This window comes from Oncorhynchus nerka, linkage group LG17 (assembly GCF_034236695.1).
Source record: "Oncorhynchus nerka isolate Pitt River linkage group LG17, Oner_Uvic_2.0, whole genome shotgun sequence".
Classification (NCBI taxonomy): domain Eukaryota; kingdom Metazoa; phylum Chordata; class Actinopteri; order Salmoniformes; family Salmonidae; genus Oncorhynchus; species Oncorhynchus nerka.
Genome location: NC_088412.1, coordinates 21,041,509 through 21,061,661, shown reverse-complemented (window position 1 = coordinate 21,061,661; position 20,153 = coordinate 21,041,509). Strand labels below are relative to the sequence as shown.

The 20,153-nt window shown below is 46.4% G+C and overlaps 1 pseudogene; it reads left to right on the top strand.

The window, feature by feature from the left end:
* The window catches only part of LOC115144868 (NUAK family SNF1-like kinase 1), a 50,310-nt pseudogene extending 30,499 nt beyond the window's left edge, over positions 1 to 19,811 (top strand).
* Positions 19,812 to 20,153: the final 342 nt, after the last annotated feature.

The following is a 20,153-nucleotide window of genomic DNA, read 5'->3' as shown; positions in this document are numbered from 1 at the left end:
GTCACCCCATCACTTCCAGACCTGAATGGCTGCATGTGTTTCCTGTTGCTGTGTGTATACCACATGTTAATGCATGCATTGAAAGTGCCACTAAACAACATAGATGTTTTTTTTGTGAGAAGATACAGTACCAGTCAAACGTTTGGACACACCAACTCATTCAAGGGTTTTTCTTAATTTCTAACAATTTTATACATTGTAGAATAACGGTGAAGACATCAGAACTATGAAATAACACATATGGAATCATGTAGTAACTAAAAAAAGTGTTAAATAAATCAAAATAGATTTGAGATTTGAGATTCTTCAATGTAGCCACTTTTTGCATTGATGACAGCTTTGCACAGTCTTGGCATTCTCTCAACCAGCTTCATGAGGAATTATTTTCCAACAGTCAAGAATGAGTTCCCACATGTGCTGAACACTTGTTGGCTGCTTTTCCTTCACTGTGCAGTCCAACTCATCCCAATCCATCTCATTTGGGTTGAGGTCGGGTGAATGTGGAGGCCAGGTCATCTGATGCAGCACTCTCCTTGGTCAAATAGCCCTTACACAGCCTGGAGCTGTGTTTTGGGTCATTGTCCTGTTGAAAAAGTGTCCAGTGTCATCAGCAAAGCACCCCCACACTATCACACCTCCTGCTCCATGCTTCATGGTGGGAGCCACACATGCGGAGATCATACGTTCACCTACTCTGCGTCTCACAAAGACACCGCGGTTGGAACCAAAAATCTCAAATGTGGACTCATCAGACCAAAAGACCGATTTTCACCGGTCTAATGTCCATTGCTTTTTTTCTTGGCCCAATCAAGTCTCTTCTTATTGGTGTCCTTTAGTGTTGTTTTGCAGCAATTCGACCATGAAGGCCTGATTCGCGCAGTCTCCTCTGAACAGTTGATGTTGAGATGTCTGCTACTTGAACTCTGTGAAGCATTTATTCGGGCTGCAATCTGAGGTGCAGTTATTTCAATTGAACTCATCCTCTTATCCTCTGCAGCAGAGGTAACTCTTGGTCTTCCTTTCCTGTGGCAGTCCTCATGAGAGCCAATTTCATCATAGTGCATGATAGTTTTTGCGACTGCACTTGAAGAAACGTTCAAAGTTCTTGACATTTTCTGGATTGAATGACCTTGATGTCTTAAAATAATGATGTACTGTCATTTCTCTTTGCTTATTTGAGCTGTTCTTGCTTGGTCTTTTACCAAATACGGCTATCTTCTGTATACCACGCCTACCTTGTCACAACACAACTGATTGGCTCAAACGCATTAAGAAGGAAAGAAATTCCACAAATGAACTTTGAACCAGGCACCCCTGTTCATTGAAATGCATTCCAAGTGACTACCTCATGAAGCTGGTTGAGAGAATGTCAAGAGTGTGCAAAGCTGGCATAAAGGCAAAGGATGGCTACTTTGAATAATCTCAAATATAAAATATATTTTGATTTGTTTAACACTTTTATGGTTACTACATGATTCCATTCCATGTTGTATTTCATAGTTCTGATGTCTTCACTATTATTCTACAATGTAGAAAATAGTTTTAAAAAAATTTAAAAACTTGAATGAGTAGGTGTGTCCAAACTTTTGACTGGCACTAAATTATCCTGGTCCATCATTATAGGCTCTTGTTTATGTGAGGTGAGTTAGAGGGAAAATCTCTACAGATGTCAACACACAGACGATAGAGGGCCAGGCAGGTCAATTAAACGTACTAGAACAATTGGCCCACTCTAACTATATCCCCTGAGAACAACACTGGAGTTTGGTCTCACCTCACCGCCATCAAGCGAACGAACGAACAGTGAATGAACGCTCCCCTACTGTACAGCCCGGCAATCGGTCTGGTGATTTTTCTTCTAGAGCCAACGGATGGACTGTTTGTCTTTTACAGAATGGGGTGGTGCACAGGGATTTGAAACTGGAAAATGTGCTACTGGATGAAAACTGTAACATTAAGGTAAGAAATTGTCACTTTTATTCAACTCTACAGACTCTTGTCCATACATTGTAACCTTTGAATCTGTAATTGTGAAACAGTCTGTAACTTTGAGTGCTATTTAGATTCGGAGGCACTACTAGACAACTTTCTTTTTTAGAATCTGTAACCATGTTAATGCCAATGACATTTGTTATGATGTTTTACCAAACCTCGATGTGTCCCTGTCTCCCGCCAGATTGCTGACTTTGGACTGTCCAACCTCTACCACAAGGACAAACTGCTGCAGACTTTCTGTGGCAGCCCACTCTATGCCTCACCGGAGATAGTCAATGGAAGACCTTACTGCGGCCCAGAGGTAGGCACTAGGCAGGCACCACAGAGGTCAGGGGCCACAGACAGACACAATGAGACAGACTGGTTTTCTTTTGTCCCTGGGAGAAGTTATTACTAATCCCCAGGACCTGGCACTGTTGGTTGGGAGACCCAAAGCAGATATAGAGAGGGAGGGAGAGAGTAGAGAAGGTTGGTGGTAGAGGGAGGGAGAGAGATAGAGAAGGTTGGTGGTAGAGGGAGGGAGAGAGATAGAGAAGGTTGGTGGTAGAGGGAGGGAGAGAGATAGAGAAGGTTGGTGGTAGAGGGAGGGAGAGAGATAGAGAAGGTTGGTGGTAGAGGGAGGGAGAGAGATAGAGAAGGTTGGTGGTAGAGGGAGGAAGAGAGATAGAGAAGGTTGGTGGTAGAGGGAGGGAGTGAGATAGACAAGGTTGGTGGTACAGGGAGGGAGAGAGATAGAGAAGGTTGGTGGTAGAGGGAGGGAGTGGAGGGAAGGGAGGAGGTGTAACAGCATTGTTTCTGTCCTTCTACTTGCCCCAACCTGGGCTTGAACCAGGGACCCTCTGCATACATCGACAACAGTCACCTTCGAAGCATCGTTACCTATCGCTCCACAAAAGCCTTGCAGAGCAAGGGAAACAACTACGTCCAGGTCTCAGAGCAAGTGATGTCATCGATTGAAACGCTCCTAACTAGCTAGCAAATTCACACCGGTTATAGAGGCATGAGGTATCCTCTTTGATGGGATTCTCCCTATTCAGTTACTACTCCCAACAACTCTCACATCCTTAGTGGAAGGCCACAGATGGTGGCTTGGCTCCCTTTGAAGACTATAGTGCTGTTGTTGCTCATAGTATCCTGGCGCCGAAGATCATGGCTGACATTTTACGTTCTCCCAACCGATTGTGCTATTTTATTTTTTGCGTTTTGTGTAACGTATTTTAATAATTATTGTGTACATAATGTTGCTGCTACCATTTCTTATAACCGAAAATAACTTTTGGACATCAGAAAAGCGATTATTCACCGCGGATTGGAAGAAATGTTTTCCTTTAACGAGTCCGAGGAGAAGTATATCCTGCTTTCACTGGAACAGGCCCAGATCCACGCCTTTTGAGTGAAGAAAAGAGGCCAGAAAAGGGGCCGCAGATCGGGCAGCCTTCTGAGAATCCGGAGGCTAGCGAGTAAACTCCCACTGCCATCCTTTCTTCTTGCTAACTTGCAATCATTGGAAAATAAAATTTATGACCTACAATTAAGATTATTCTACCAACGGGACATTAAAAACTGTAACATCTAACATCTTATGTTTCACCGAGATGTGGCTGAACGAAGATACAGACAATATAGAGCTAGTGGGATTTTCCATGCACTGGCAGAACAGAGACGCTACCTCTGGTGGGGTGAGGGTGTGTGTCTATTTGTCAATTACAGCTAGTGTGCGATGTCTAATATTAAAGAAGTCTCGAGGTATTGCTCACCTGAGGTAGAGTACATTATGATAAGCTGTAGACCACACTATCAACAAAGATAATTCTCATCTGTATTATTCGTAGCCGTCTATTTACCACCACAGAACGAAGCTGGCACTAAGACCTCTCTCAACCAACTCTATAAGGCCATAAGCAAAGAAAATGCTCTCCCAGAAGTGGTGCTCCTGGTGGCCAGGGACTTTAATGCAAATTTCTACCTGCATGTCACATGTGCAACCAGAGGGGGAAAAAATCCTAGACCACATTTACTCCACACACAGAGATGCATACAAAGCTCTCCCCCACACTCCATTTGGCAAATCTGACCACAATTATATCCTCCTGATTCCTGCTTACAAGCAAAAACTAAAGCAGGAAGTACCAGTGACTCGCTCAATACGGAAGTGGCCAGATGACGGGGGTGCTACACTACAGGACTGTTTTGTTAGCACAGACTGGAATATGTTCCGGGATTCATCCAGTGACATTGAGGTGTACACCACCTCAGTCATCGGCTTCATCAATAAGTGCATCGATGTTGTTGTCCCCACAGTGACTGTACGTACATATCCAAACCAGAAGCCATGGATTACAGGCAACATCCGCATCGAGCTAAATGCTTGAGCTGCCGTTTTCAAGGAGCGGGAGACTAATCCAAACGCTTATAAGAAATCCCGCTATGCCTTCAGACGAACCATCTAACAAGCAAAACTTCAATACAGGATTAAGATTGATTCCTATTACACTGGCTCTGATGTTCGTCGGATGTGGCAGGGCTTGAAAACTGTTACGGAAAGGGAAACTCAGACGCGAGCTTCCCAGTGACGCCAGCCTACCAGACGAGCTAAATGCCTTTTATGCTCGCTTCAAGGAAATTAACACTGAAGCATGCACGAGAGCACCAGCTGTCCTTGACTGTGTGATAACGCTTTCGGTAGCCGATGTGAGCAAAACCTTTAAACAGGTCAACATTTACATTCACAGCTGGGCCAGACGGATTACTATGACGTGTTCTCAAAGCATGCACGGACCAACTGTCAAGTGTCTTCACTGACATTTTCAACCTCTCCCTGACCGAGTCTGTAATACCTACATGTTTCAAGCAGACCACCATAGTCCTTGTGCCCAAGGAAGTGAAGTTAACCTGCCTAAATGATTACTGCCCCGTGGCACTCACGTCGGTAGCCATGAAGTGCTTTGAAAGGCTGGTCATGGCTCACATGAACAGCATCCTTCCGGACACCCTAGACTCAGTCCAATTTGCATACTGCCCCAACAGATCCACAGATGACGCCATCTCAATTGCACTCCACACTGCCCTTTCTCACCTGGACAAAAGGAATACCTATGACTACAGCTCAGCGTTCAACACCATAGTGCCCACGAAGCTCATCACTAAGCTAAGGACTGGGACTAAACACCTCCCTCTGCAACTGGATCCTGGACTTCCTGAAGGGCCGCACCCAGGTGGTAAGAGTAGGCAACAGGACAACAACATCTCCCTCAATGTGAGCAAGACAAAGGAGCTGATCGTGGACTACAGGAAAAGGCGTGCCGAACAGGCCCCCATTAACATTGATGGGGCTGTAGTGGGGCGGGTTGAGAATTTCAAGTTCCTTGGTGTCCACATCACCAACAAACTATCATAGTCCAAACATACCAAGACAGTCGTGAAGAGGGCATGGGCCCCCAGATCCTCAAATGGTTTTACAGCTGCACCATCGAGAGCATCCTGACCGGTTGCATCACCGCCTGGTATGGCAACTGCTCGGCATCTGACCATATGGCGCTACAGAGGGTATTGCGAACGGCCCAGTACATCACTGGGGCCAAGCTTCCTGCCATCCAGGACCTATATAATACGCGGTGTCAGAGGAAAGCACATAAAATGGTCAGAGATTCCAGTCAGCCAAGTTATAGACTGTTTTCTCTGAAGTCTAGGACCAAAAGGCAGCTTTTACCCCAAAGCCATAAAGCCATAAGACTGCTGAACATTTTATAAAATCGCCACAGGACAATTTACATTGACCCTCCCATCTCTTTTGTACACTGCTGCTACTCACTGTTTGTTTGTTATATATGCATTGTCCCTTCGCCCCCACCTACATGTACAGATGTACAGCCTCGTTATTGGTATTGTTATTGTGTTACTTTTTATTACTACTTTTTTATTTTAGTCTACTTGGTAAACTCGTCTACTGTTGGTTAAGTGCTTGTAAGTAAGCATTTCACGGTAAAGTCTACACTTGTTGTATTCGGTGCATGTGACAAATGAAGTTTGATTTGAATAGAATATGAATGAGTTAGACAGACAGGCTCAGCAACTTCACTTCCAAGGATGGGTGGGATTGAGAAATTGTTGGGTTAAGAAAAAGGGAGAGAGAATGTGACAAAACATCACCAAAACTATTTATTGACTAATTTGAAAGTAATTCTTTAGGGCGTTTTCCAAATTGCAAGAAAACTTGTGCATTATAAAGCAAAGTAAAAGTCGTATTTTTAGACTGAAATGTCCAACGATTCAATTTAGTATAATTCACTGTCATTTTCTTCAGTGTGCTAAAAAAACAACTGTAATGAAAATTACAGAATCCATTTGGGGAAAAGCCGCAAATTACAGCTAACACTGGAAACAAAAACAGAACACAACAATGGCATTCACCCCGTCTCGCACTCCCTGCAGCCCTGCCAGTCGACCAATCACAGAGGAGCGCTCTCAGTCATTGAACCAATGACAGAGCGGCTCCAGTGTGAGACATTCCAAGCATGGGCCCTAAAGGAAGTCCAGTCTGCCCAATCGCAGACCCCAGTCCCAGAGCTCAGTCCCAGACATGGGCTGGCTATATTCCCCTGACCATCGACAAGCAGCCACATTCCTCCAGAAGTCTTGTCCTCCTCTTCCAAAGCCTGACGTCTGGCTAATCAGTGACCGGCAATGTGTCTCCTGAGATCTGTCAGGGCCTCACAGCTCTGCCACCTCTGCTGAATTCATTACACCCCTCTCCACCCCTCTGTCCCCCTCCTGCCCCCTCCATTCCCCAGACACTGGTCTTGCATAACCCATTTACTGAGACAGTCAAATTGCATTAGATTAGTTGTCACAAAGCGCAGGTTGACACATAGAGAAAGACAGAGGGAGAAATAGAGTTCTATGTTCATGGAAACAAACTGACACACTCCAGACTCTGGTTCTATGGCTGAGAGGATGGAAGTGGAAATCAGGGCTTAGAGAACAGCCCATTATCAGCCTGAAAACGTCATCCTGGCACATTTTTGCAAAAAGGTCAAATGTCACAGCAGCTGTTTTTCTTAATACATTGCAGTCAAGGGGAAAATATGTGTCACAGGGTTGATGTTTTCCTCAATACATAGCCATCAAAGGGAAAAGATGAGCTTTAACCAATTGAATCGTATGTCAATAAATTGCAGTCAATGGGAAAAAATGAGTGTCACAGGGTTGAGACCTAAGTGAATAAATTGCTTTCAATGGGGGAAGACCTTCATCACAATATGGAGATATAAGGAAGGCATCACAGGCATGACACCTCCCTCGCTCTGTTAAGGCTGTGTAAGGCAGGCGAAGTCAGGTGCAGGAGAGCAGAGTAGAGTAAACAGGCGCACTTTTATTCCAGTCAAAAAATAGTCACAACATGACATCTAAGTGCCCAAAAAACACGGAACATGAATACAAAAGTATAGCGCGTGAACATACACCATTCACAATAAACAATTACACACAAAGACATGGAAGGGAACAGAGGACTAAGTACATGCAGTGTGATTATGGAATGAAAACCAGGTGTGTATGAAACAAGACAAAACAAATGGATATATGAGAAATGGAGCGGCGATGGCTCTCTTTCTCCCTCCCTCTCTCTCTTCTCTCTTTCTCCCTTCACCTTCCCTTACTCTCCCCCTTCTCCCCCTCCATTCTATGTCCCTACCCCCCCCCCTCTATACTATTTATCTTACTCCTCTCTCTACCTCCTTTTTCTCCTACCTCCATCTCTCTCAACTTTCCCACCTCCACAGACAGGATATTGATGATATGCATCAAGGTTATTGGCACATACTAAGTCTATACATTGCAGTCAAGGCAAAAACATTGGTGATAAAGCTACAATGGGTAAATTGGTGAAAGACATGGGCAGACGGACGGACAGACAGACCTATAAACATGCCCACATCCCAGCTCAACCCTAACCCTAGCCATAACCCTAACCCTATTCCTAGCCCTCCACTTCTTGGCTCTTGGAGTTAGGGTTGAGCTGGGAGTTGATATGAAGCTAGGGTTAGGGCCTCAACCCTAGACATAATCCAAACCTGAATCCAATTAAAAATGATTTAATTTGCCCCTCCCTCCACTACATTGCAGAAAGGTAGGCCTTGAAGACTGACCTAAAGTTAGTGTGCTTTTGAGTGACATCAACAGAACAAAATAAATGTATGGAATCGTTCAACAGACGCTTTAGATGAACCCAAACCTACATCTGACCATGAGAAATGAACTCTTCACGGTGAAAACTTGGTCCCACAGAGAACAAGGCCTTTCTTCCATAGAAAAGCATTACCTACAGCCCTCTATTAACCATGACGCCCCTGTTGACTGTGATTGATCTAGCTATCCATCCTTGCACTGTCACTCCCTGACCTTAGAGAGACTTTTTATTTCTCTATTTGTTTAGGTCAGGGTGTGATTTGAGTGGGCATTCTAGTTTTTCTATTTCTTTGTTGGCCGGGTATGGTTCCCAATCAGAGTCTATCGTTGTCTCTGATTGGGGATCATATTTAGGCAGCCTTTTTTCCACCTTTAATTGTGGGATCTTGTTTGTGTGTAGTTGCTTTCTGCACTGCATGTAGCTTTACATTCGTTTTTTTGTTGTATTTTGAAGTTTAAATAAAAGTAAAATGTACTCCTACCACCCTGCTCCTTGGTCTAATCCATCTCCAAACGATCGTGACATGCACACAACCAATAGTGACCTTGTAGGGATGCCCTGGGTTGAGGGTCAGTTTCGTGTGGAACTTTGGGATTTTGGCAGAGACATAAAATTGTATCCAAGAGTTCATCGGACTCTGGGGAAGTAGATAAGGAGCCTCATTGTCAAAATCCTGAAGTAACCCTTTAATCCTCAACATGGTCCTTCATTCTCTCGCTGCAGTTACACAAATACATTGTCTTCCATCCTCTCTGTAGAACGGTCAATTGTTAACATAAAGACTTGAAACTCAAGGCATTCTTAAAGAGTCTCTCCGTACATTGAATTTCAGCTTCCTGCTATTACAGGAAGTGACTTAATTGGGGGTCATTGGGGCCGTTTCGAAGGGTTAAAAAGGTTTAATCTTCCCAAATGTTACATATTTGTGACCGGGGAACAGTCATGACCCGGCATATGAAATTTGAAGTCTATTGATCCGTGAGCATTTTTTAAAACCTCCATTGGACACAATCGTCTTGTTATTAATTCTTAATTGAATTTTGAAGAGGATATTAGTCAATTTTTATAAACTTTTTAAAACTGTCTGTCTGCCTGCCTTTCTGTCTCTGTCTGCCTGTGTCTGTCAGCCTGTCTGTATGTCAACCTGCCTGTTGGCCTTCCAGCCTGCATGCCTGCCTGCCTGCCTGCCTGCCTGCTGCCTGCCTGCCTGCCTGTCTGTCTGTCTGTCTGTCTGTCTGTCTACTTGCCTGTTTGCCTGCCTGTCTGCCTGTTTGTGTCCGTTTGTCTGTCTGCCTCTGTCTCTTAGCCTATCTGAGTGAATGGAGGGGGAGGTGGGAGAGAGAAGAGAGGGAATGAGGGAGGGGGAGAGAGGGGAGAGAGAGAGTCAACAGACATATAAAGGTGGGGGAGAGAGAATTGGGGAGTGAGGGAGGGAGGGGGAGAAAGGGGAGAGAGTAGAGAGAGAGTCAACAGACAGACAGAGGTGGGTGAGAGGAGGGATATAGAAGAGGGAAAGGGAGAGAGAGAGAGAGAGATGAGAGGAAAGAGAGGCAGGGAAAGGAGGGAGAGAGAATGGGGGAGGAGGGAGAGGGAAGGGGAGATAAAGAGGGAGAGGGTGAAGGAGGGAGAGAGAGGAGGGGGAAGGAGGGAGAGAGAGGAGGGGGAGGGAGGGAGGGAAAGTAGGTGGGAGAGGGAATGGATGGGGAGGAGGGAGGGAGAGAGAGAGGGAAGGAGAGAGAGACTCATCTTTTCAAATTGACTGCAATGTGTTGAGAAAAATATCAGATTACCGTAACCTTTTGTCTTTTTGCAAAAATGTGCCAAAATGATGATTTCCTATGATATTATGTTGTAGAGCAATATGGTACACTCTTAGAAAAAAAAAGTGCTATCTAGAACCTCAAAAGTTTCTTCGGCTTTCCACATAGGAGAACCCTTTGAAGAACCCTTTTTGGTTGCAGGTAGAACCCTTTTTGGTTGCAGGTAGAACCCTTTTGTGTTCCATGTAGAACCCTTTCTAGAGTGTATAGCTGTGCAGTGCTTACACTGTTTCAGCTGTCGCTACAACATATGTCGTTCCAGTTCAGATACAGTACGCTCCTTGTTAATGTTTTAATGATCTGTTGCTAACCCAGTAATGGCATTGAGCCTCATTTACCAGTTACTGGGAATTGGAAAAGAGAGAGATTCCAATTTTTTTCAACTGCGTCTCCAGCGACGGATTTTACTGACTGATCTCTCACGTTCAGTCTATCTGATCGTGATCCTGATCTGTGTAGTTACCCGTGTGTGTGTTTTGTTGTTATAGGTGGACAGCTGGGCTCTGGGGGTGCTCCTATACACCCTGGTCTATGGGACCATGCCGTTTGATGGAGGAGACCACAAGAACCTCATCCGCCAGATCAGCAACGGAGAGTACAGAGAGCCCACCCAGTCCTCAGGTACAGATCAAGACCCTCTACCTACAGTTTGAGACAGGGATACCCAAGTACATTCCTCTGTGGGCCGATGTTTCCTTGAGCGGATGGTTGGGGGGCCACAACATTGTTATAAATCATTTGTACACTGCAAATTGAGTGCAAGAATCCCAAACATAATCATTTCAAACCTTGATTACATTGGGATCACATTTGCCTCTCTATTTATGCGTGGGAATACTTGGGAACAGAATCCCTCAATTAAAATCACTTTGAGCTGATTTTCTGGTGATTTTACATTTACATTTACATTAAAGTCATTTAGCAGACGCTCTTATCCAGAGCGACTTACAAATTGGTGCGTTCACCTTAAGACATCCAGTGGAACAGCCACTTTACAATAGTGCATCTAAATCTTTTAAGGGGGGTGAGAAGGATTACTTTATCCTATCCTAGGTATTCCTGAAAGAGGTGGGGTTTCAGGTGTCTCCGGAAGGTGGTGATTGACTCCGCTGTCCTGGCGTCGTGAGGGAGTTTGTTCCACGATTGGGGGGCCAGAGCAGCGAACAGTTTTGACTGGGCTGCGCGGGAACTGTACTTCCTCAGTGGTAGGGAGGCGAGCAGGCCAGAGGTGGATGAACGCAGTGCCCTTGTTTGGGTGTAGGGCCTGATCAGAGCCTGGAGGTACTGAGGTGCGTTCCCCTCACAGCTCCGTAGGCAAGCACCATGGTCTTGTAGCGGATGCGAGCTTCAACTGGAAGCCAGTGGAGAGAGCGGAGGAGCGGGGTGACGTGAGAGAACTTGGGAAGGTTGAACACCAGACGGGCTGCGGCGTTCTGGATGAGTTGTAGGGGTTTAATGGCACAGGCAGGAGCCCAGCCAACAGCGAGTTGCAGTAATCCAGACGGGAGATGACAAGTGCCTGGATTAGGACCTGCGCCGCTTCCTGTGTGAGGCAGGGTCGTACTCTGCGGATGTTGTAGAGCATGAACCTACAGGAACGGGCCACCGCCTTGATGTTAGTTGAGAACGACAGGGTGTTGTCCAGGATCACGCCAAGGTTCTTAGCGCTCTGGGAGGAGGACACAATGGCGTTGTCAACCGTGATGGCGAGATCATGGAACGGGCAGTCCTTCCCGGGAGGAAGAGCAGCTCCGTCTTGCCGAGGTTCAGCTTGAGGTGGTGATCCGTCATCCACACTGATATGTCTGCCAGACATGCAGAGATGCGATTCGCCACCTGGTCATCAGAAGGGGGAAAGGAGAAGATTAATTGTGTGTCGTCTGCATAGCAATGATAGGAGAGACCATGTGAGGTTATGACAGAGCCAAGTGACTTGGTGTATAGCGAGAATAGGAGAGGGCCTAGAACAGAGCCCTGGGGACGCCAGTGGTGAGAGCGCGTGGTGAGGAGACAGATTCTCGCCACGCCACCTGGTAGGAGCGACCTGTCAGGTAGGACGCAATCCAAGCGTGGGCCGCGCCGGAGATGCCCAACTCGGAGAGGGTGGAGAGGAGGATCTGATGGTTCACAGTATCGAAGGCAGCCGATAGGTCTAGAAGGATGAGAGCAGAGGAGAGAGAGTTAGCTTTAGCAGTGCGGAGCGCCTCCGTGATACAGAGAAGAGCAGTCTCAGTTGAATGACTAGTCTTGAAACCTGACTGATTTGGATCAAGAAGGTCATTCTGAGAGATAGCGGGAGAGCTGGCCAAGGACGGCACGTTCAAGAGTTTTGGAGAGAAAAGAAAGAAGGGATACTGGTCTGTAGTTGTTGACATCGGAGGGATCGAGTGTAGGTTTTTTCAGAAGGGATGCAACTCTCGCTCTCTTGAAGACGGAAGGGACGTAGCCAGCGGTCAGGGATGAGTTGATGAGCGAGGTGAGGTAAGGGAGAAGGTCTCCGGAAATGGTCTGGAGAAGAGAGGAGGGGATAGGGTCAAGCGGGCAGGTTGTTGGGCGGCCGGCCGTCACAAGACGCGAGATTTCATCTGGAGAGAGAGGGGAGAAAGAGGTCAGAGCACAGGGTAGGGCAGTGTGAGCAGAACCAGCGGTGTCGTTTGACTTAGCAAACGAGGATCGGATGTCGTCGACCTTCTTTTCAAAATGGTTGACGAAGTCATCTGCAGAGAGAGGAGGGGGGGGATTCAGGAGGGAGGAGAAGGTGGCAAAGAGCTTCCTAGGGTTAGAGGCAGATGCTTGGAATTTAGAGTGGTAGAAAGTGGCTTTAGCAGCAGAGACAGAAGAGGAAAATGTAGAGAGGAGGGAGTGAAAGGATGCCAGGTCCGCAGGGAGGGCGAGTTTTCCTCCATTTCCGCTCGGCTGCCCGGAGCCCTGTTCTGTGAGCTCGCAATGAGTCGTCGAGCCACGGAGCGGGAGGGGGGGGAGGACCGAGCGGCCTGGAGGAGCCACGGAGCGGGATGGGGGAGGACCGAGCCGGCCTGGAGCGAGAGGGAAAAGGATACAAGGTAGTGGTCGGAGACTTGGAGGGGAGTTGCAATGAGGTTCGTGGAAGAACAGCATCTAGTAAAGATGAGGTCGAGCGTATTTCCTGCCTTGTGAGTAGGGGGGGAAGGTGAGAGGGTGAGGTCAAAAGAGGAGAGGAGTGGAAAGAAGGAGGCAGAGAGGAATGAGTCAAAGGTAGACGTGGGGAGGTTAAAGTCGCCCAGAACTGTGAGAGGTGAACCGTCCTCAGGAAAGGAGCTTATCAAGGCATCAAGCTCATTGATGAACTCTCCGAGGGAACCTGGAGGGCGATAAATGATAAGGATGTTAAGCTTGAAAGGGCTGGTAACTGTGACAGCATGGAATTCAAAGGAGGCGATAGACAGATGGGTAAGGGGAGAAAGTGAGAATGACCACTTGGGAGAGATGAGGATCCCGATGCCACCACCCCGCTGACCAGAAGCTCTCGGGGTGTGCGAGAACACGTGGGCGGACGAAGAGAGAGCAGTAGGAGTAGCAGTGTTATCTGTGGTGATCCATGTTTCCGTCGGTGCCAAGAAGTCGAGGGACTGGAGGGAGGCATAGGCTGAGATGAACTCTGCCTTGTTGGCCGCAGATCGGCAGTTCCAGAGGCTACCGGAGACCTGGAACTCCACGTGGGTCGTGCGCGCTGGGACCACCAGATTAGGGTGGCCGCGGCCACGCGGTGTGGAGCGTTTGTATGGTCTGTGCAGAGAGGAGAGAACAGGGATAGACAGGCTACAGAAGAGGCTACGCTAATGCAAAGGAGATTGGAATGACAGGTGGACTACACGTCTCGAATGTTCAGAAAGTTAAGCTTACGTAGCAAGAATCTTATTGACTAAAATGATTAAAATGATACAGTACTGCTGAAGTAGGCTAGCTGGCAGTGGCTGCGTTGTTGACTTTGTAGGCTAGCTGGCAGTGGCTGCGTTGTTGGTACTACACTAATCAAGTCGTTCCGTTGAGTGTGATAGTTTCAACAGTGCTGCTATTCGGGGGCTAGCTGGCTAGCTAGCAGTGTTGATTACGTTACGTTGCGTTAAAAGAACGACAATAGCTGGCTAGCTAACCTAGAAAATCGCTCTAGACTACACAATTATCTTTGATACAAAGACGGCTCTGTAGCTAGCTACGATCAAACAAATCAAACCGTTGTACTGTAATGAAATGAAATGAAAATGTGATACTACCTGTGGAGCAAATGCGACTGGGTTGTTGAGTGAGGAAGTTCTATTCGGTAGACGTTGGCTAGCTGTTGGCTAGCTAGCAGTGTCTCCTACATTAAGGACGACAAATAGCTGGCTAGCTAACCTCGGTAAATTAAGATAATCACTCTAAGACTACACACTCTAAACTACACAATTATCTTGGATACGAAGACAGCAAAGACAACTATGTAGCTAGCTAACACTACACTAATCAAGTCGTTCAGTTGAGTGTAATAGTTTTTTACAGTGCTGGTATTCGGAAGACGGTGGACGTTTGCTAGCTGGCTAGTTGGCTAGCTGCTGGGCAGATAGCAGTGTAGACTACGTTAGGACGACGAAATACGATAATTACGCAATTATCTTTGAACAAAGACGGCTATGTAGCTAGCTAAGAAGAAATTGCTAAGATTAGACAAATCAAACCGTTGTACTATAATGAAATGTAATGAAATGTAATGAAAAGTTATACTACCTGCAGACCGAAGCGCTCGGATGCGACCGCTCGCTCCAACCCGGAAGATTTTTGCAGGATGCCTATTGGGAAACCTGGTCTAAGATCTAGTTTCCCTCTACACACTAAATATAATGATTATTAGATAATAAATGCTCTGCAGCAAAAAACAACAGTGAAGTGTAACCCAGCTCCTACATACCCCCTGTTGTGCTCAAATCCAGAATGTTAAACTATGCTCCCCTCCTGTTTCCCCTCCCAGATGCCCGTGGTCTGATCCGCTGGATGTTGATGGTGAACCCAGAGCGGCGGGCAACGGTGGAAGACATCGCCAACCACTGGTGGGTCAACTGGGGCTGCAAGAGCAGCGTGTGCGACTGCGAGACCCAGCGGGACAATGGCACCTCCTCTCCCATGCTTGCCCGCTTCATTGACTGGCAGAACCGCACAGAGCCCTGGCCGGGCAAACCCACCGCCCTGCTGCCCCTGGTCCTCCGCCAGCGCCCCAAGAAGTCCAAGAAAGAGAACGAGGTGGGAGATGGGCTCCACGGTGGAGGGGAGGGGGAGAAGCCCGGGCTGAAGAGGCCCAAGGGGATCCTGAAGACCCGGCTGATGGAGAAGCAGCATTCGCCCAGCCTGGAGGAGGTGGAGCTGGGGAATGGTGGAGCGATGACGGGCCTCAGGCCAGCCGAGGGAGAACCAGGCTGCTCTAGCCCCGACAGAGAGGAGGAAGAGGAGGAGCCCGCCCTGGCAGGGGGCTCGCCGGCCAAGATGGTGCCCACCCTTCCCAGGAAGGGCATCCTGAAGAACAACCAACAAAGGGAATCAGGGTACTACTCCTCCCCGGAGCGCAGTGAGTCCTCCGAGCTGCTAGTGGGTGCCACCATGTCCCTGGTTGCTGCCTGCAGCTCCCCGCCCAGGAGAGTGGTGGGGAGGAAGGGCATCTTGAAGCGCAACGGGAAGTATTCCACCTACAGCGGCCCTCCCTCAGCTGGTGCTCTCGGGGACCCCTCCCAGGGCGACTCCGGCCTGTCCCGTAGCCAGAGCCGTCCATCCAGCATGGTGTTGGAGGATGGCGTCGTATCCCCCAGGCTGTCCCCCGACTGGCCCCCCACCGCCCCCCACCGCCCCAACATCAGGGCTTGTGTGTCAGCCGAAAACCTGCTGCAGCTGGCCAGTTTCAAGGGCTTCCAGGCAGCCCCTCTGCTCCACGGGTCAAAGTTCAGCCGGACCCCCAGACTGCGGGGGGTCCCCGGAGGACAACGGCAGCTTCTCCCTGCTGGGGGACCTGGACGACATGACTCAGGTGTACCAGCAAGCCCTGGACATCAGCAGCAACCTCACCTAACCGAGGAGGGGATAGAGGAGGCAGCCAGGTGGCCAGGCTGAGGCTGTAACATCTGTCTCTGTTGGTGTGTGTGTGTGTCTGTGTGTACATGTATGTGTATGTCATTGACGACCAGTGACCCGTATGTTGCTGAGATAGCCTACCTAAACCTTTTGGAAGGTTATAGTTTTCTCACTGGGGTTCAAATCCTTGTTGGAAACTATATTATACACACACTCATACATACAATACATGACTATTATGCACTTCTCAGGCCAAAGGACATTCAGTTAGCAGGGTTTTCAAACGACGTGAGTGGAGTGAATAAACAACTGGCATGAGAGAATGCCGCCCAGCCTTCCTCCTCCATCCGCCCGTAGACTTTGCTGTGTTCAAATGTTTACATGTTCAGCAAAAGGCAAGTTAGAATCACATACGCAGCAACCAGAAACTGGTTGGCTCTCGAAGCGAACCATGAATTGAGTTTGAGTTTACAAAAGCACCTTAAAACTCACACAGAGCACATGTTTTTGTGATCTTTTACTTCATGTAAAAAACAAACCAGGGTCTTGCTCCATAATAACTGACGATGTTAACTATTTATTAATATTTGCGTAGATTTAGTATGAATACAAAACTGGTGGGTTCTGGCAGTACTGGAATAGTCCAAAGCTCAATGTCTCCAACCCTTTGTGTGGATTGTGGAACTGACATATATCATTGTTATGTTACCCAAGGAAGTGAAACATGTATACATGATATATTAATATGGCTGCATGTGTAAAAAATGTGGCTATGTATATCACCATAAAAGCGTATGTCCTATATATGAGCATATGATATTAGGGAATATGTAGGAAGTGCCTTTTAGGATCTAAATTAAATGAGTCATTTCCTGAAAGTGAAGCAGGATGGATGCAGGCCAACCTGTCACCATTTGTGCTGTTTTGATTCTTATACATGTGAATGTGGTGAGAGAGAGAGAGACCCAGGACCTTAACGGAACACACTGTGGTCTATTGCATTACATAGTCACAGGTCAGGGGTCACACAATGGCCTATAGCCTTACACAGCCACAGGTCAGGGATCACACAATGGCCTATAGCCTTACACAGTCACAGGTCAGGGGTCACACAGACATTAAACAGCAGTTGAGATGAAACAGTCCCGTCTCCATCCCAAAATACACACTGTCAGGAACAAGAACCAAGCCCAGAGAGATGACAGAGTCTTAAACAATTAGGCTTTTCGTGCAGTGCTTTCTTGCTTGATGTGTCAGCAGTTTGATGATTTGGTTAAACACAAGGCCAGCTCGAGGGGTCTGGAGCTGCTCACCTAAGAAGGTAGATGGCCCAGACACCCTCTCATAGGCCCGGAATGTTCCTGGCAAATAAACAGCCATGTCTGTGGTTGTTTTGTCTGTATGCCTGTAGTGCAGTGCTGGAGTTGCCTCTGCTGAGGCCTTCTCACTCAATTGGCATAACTTGGCTACAGAGTCCTACCAGCTGGAAATGGCAGAGAAACCCGACAAGTCGTGTACACAATGCTCAGGTTATCTGTGGATATTGTTATAGCCTAGTTTAATTTGTTTAAACCATCCCCCTCCAACGCTACAAAGGGCTTAGTAGAAGGATTTGTTTCAGTGCTCTGATGACACTGCACATTCCACAGACAATGGCTGGAGACGTGTTGGTGCGGGAGATGTTATCCGCACCAGTCAGGTGGGTTCTGTGGTCTGTGCTGTCAGGTTTCCAGCTGTGTGTACAGGGCCATTTTGTCAAATAAGCACCATTAGCCAGCTATTGTTTTTATTAGAGGGAGGTATAGTGTAGTAGAGAGAAACATAATAATGGTAGAGAGAGGTAGAGAGTAGTAGAGATTTTAGCGGGAAACAAGTGTTTGAGTGAAAGAGAATGTTCTCAGTGAAGGTGAGATTTGAGAAGCCTTTCCTGTCGGAAAGGGTGAAAGAGTTGAGTTGCTGAGTTGAAGGAAACAGAGATGTAGACTAGAGAAAGTAACAGAGAAAGTGAGTTCTGAGTAGAAAGGAAGGAAATGGAAAGTATTGTATTACATTTTTTACCAAATATGAGAAGAAGCTTCATTGATGCAGGGGGTGAAATGGATTGGGTACTGTATGTGCCCCTGGAACCTTTATGATAGCTGGGAAACCCCATCTGAAAATGAATTCATTTTTGCAACAATAATAGCCTGACAGGCTTTTATTATGCTGTCACTTTTTTGTTAAGAGATTGTTTTAGGCCAAAAGCTAGAGGCTGGCAAAGCAACTTGTGTCATGGGCTGAGTGTGTTCTATGGAGTGTGTTTAGAATGGCCTTTTAAACTGGGATGGAGAGGGAGATCTGTGACTGATACATTGATTATACTGTATCATCAGAATATGTGTATGGAAAACCATAGCAACCCCCAAGCAACAGAATTAACATATTGAATGATTTCAAAGGTCCGCTGGTGCAAAGTTCTGGTTATTGATTGAAACGACAGACCCGTTCTGTATTATATTGCATTTTATTGCCCTTTGTATTGCCTTTTATTGTCAACTGGATTTACAGTGATGAAATTATACTATGTTAGTATTTTGTTTTATTACGCTTCTGTTTTTGATTCTCCAAAATATAGAAACTTTATATTGCTTTATGTTATGGCAGAAAGTATTTCTTCCCTGAGTTTGGCCGGAAGAGATCAGGGGACTGATCTGATGTCAGTGAGATCTCAGTGTTTCCCCTGTTTTTGGTACACCTGAGGGGTCAGAGCAGCTGACCTGAGTTCAGTCATGTTGCAGAGTGTTTACCTGTGAACTTACATCAAATCAAGAGTCAACTTACTAATACAGCCTGGTGGCCCAACCCCAGAGAACAGGGCATTTCAACCTACCCCCTCCCAAAGAAAGAGGTGCCCATTGACACCACCCAAAGGGGAAATCCATGGGTTGTTATTATGGCAGTAATCTTTCTAAAATGCTAACACATATTAAGCAACACAGAGATAAACACGTACATGTATATGCCATCACATTGACAACCCCTTGTTTGATCCCAAAGAAGTAGTCAGAGTCCATCTGTACCAAAGCAAGGAGATCCGAAACGAAGGAATGACATCAGGAGAAAACAATGGAGAAAATCTGATTAAACTCTCTATCTGCCAAACTGGAAATAACTGGTGCATATACATTAGTTAGTAGCAGAAAGTCTAAGCATAGGAAAACCTGACTGGATATTGTTGTTAAGACAGTAATAATAGTATTATTATGTTATTTAAGTATTATTTTTGTTGGCTATTGCCACGGTTATGATTTTGTTTTGGTATCAGTTGATGAACCTGGACTGCTAAGGTGGTTTAAGTTGAGTGGCGTTGCTATGTTTTACGATCATGTTTAATTTTATGATAATGAGAATTATTATCAAGGTGTTTTTTATACTTGTATTTATTGGTGATAAAGCCATTTTCATTTGACGTATAAAGCTACTCTGTTCATGATTTGGCCTGCTTGTGGGTGTGTTGACTGCATAAATGGAGAGATATCATTGTTTCAATGCGTATAGCATTGAGGGAGTGAAGATGACATTTCATTGTGAAAGCGTTGGTCAATATATCATGGTCAAGTATACCAATCAGATTTCATCATATATGACTAATTCTTAAGAAATGTTCTTGGAAGGAACCAAACGTCATTGATCCCTCTACTTCAAACCATGCTTCTGTAGTACTGGACCAAGTCAAATAAATGGATCACGTTAAAGAAGTTGTTTCCTGTCTGACTTTGTGTATTCAGTGTTGTTCAGTTTCTATCTTTCTTGCTTTAATTGGCATTTAACTCCTACTGTAATCTACTTTTGAGAATTGGAAAAATATCTCAAGAGAAACTTCAGAGACAGGAAATTGAGTAAGCGTGTCTGTCTGTCTTGGGGAGAAAGAATAGTCTGTTTTTGAGAGCAGAACAGAGACAAGCGGTTGGTAGGCAAGAGAGAACATTGCCGCTGTTAGGCTAATTGGATCCACATTTACTTTTAGGGGGAGTGGCTGGCTGGCTGATCTGGCCATAGGTAAGGAGTCTTTGGGGCTTCGGTGTTGATATGTGAGATGG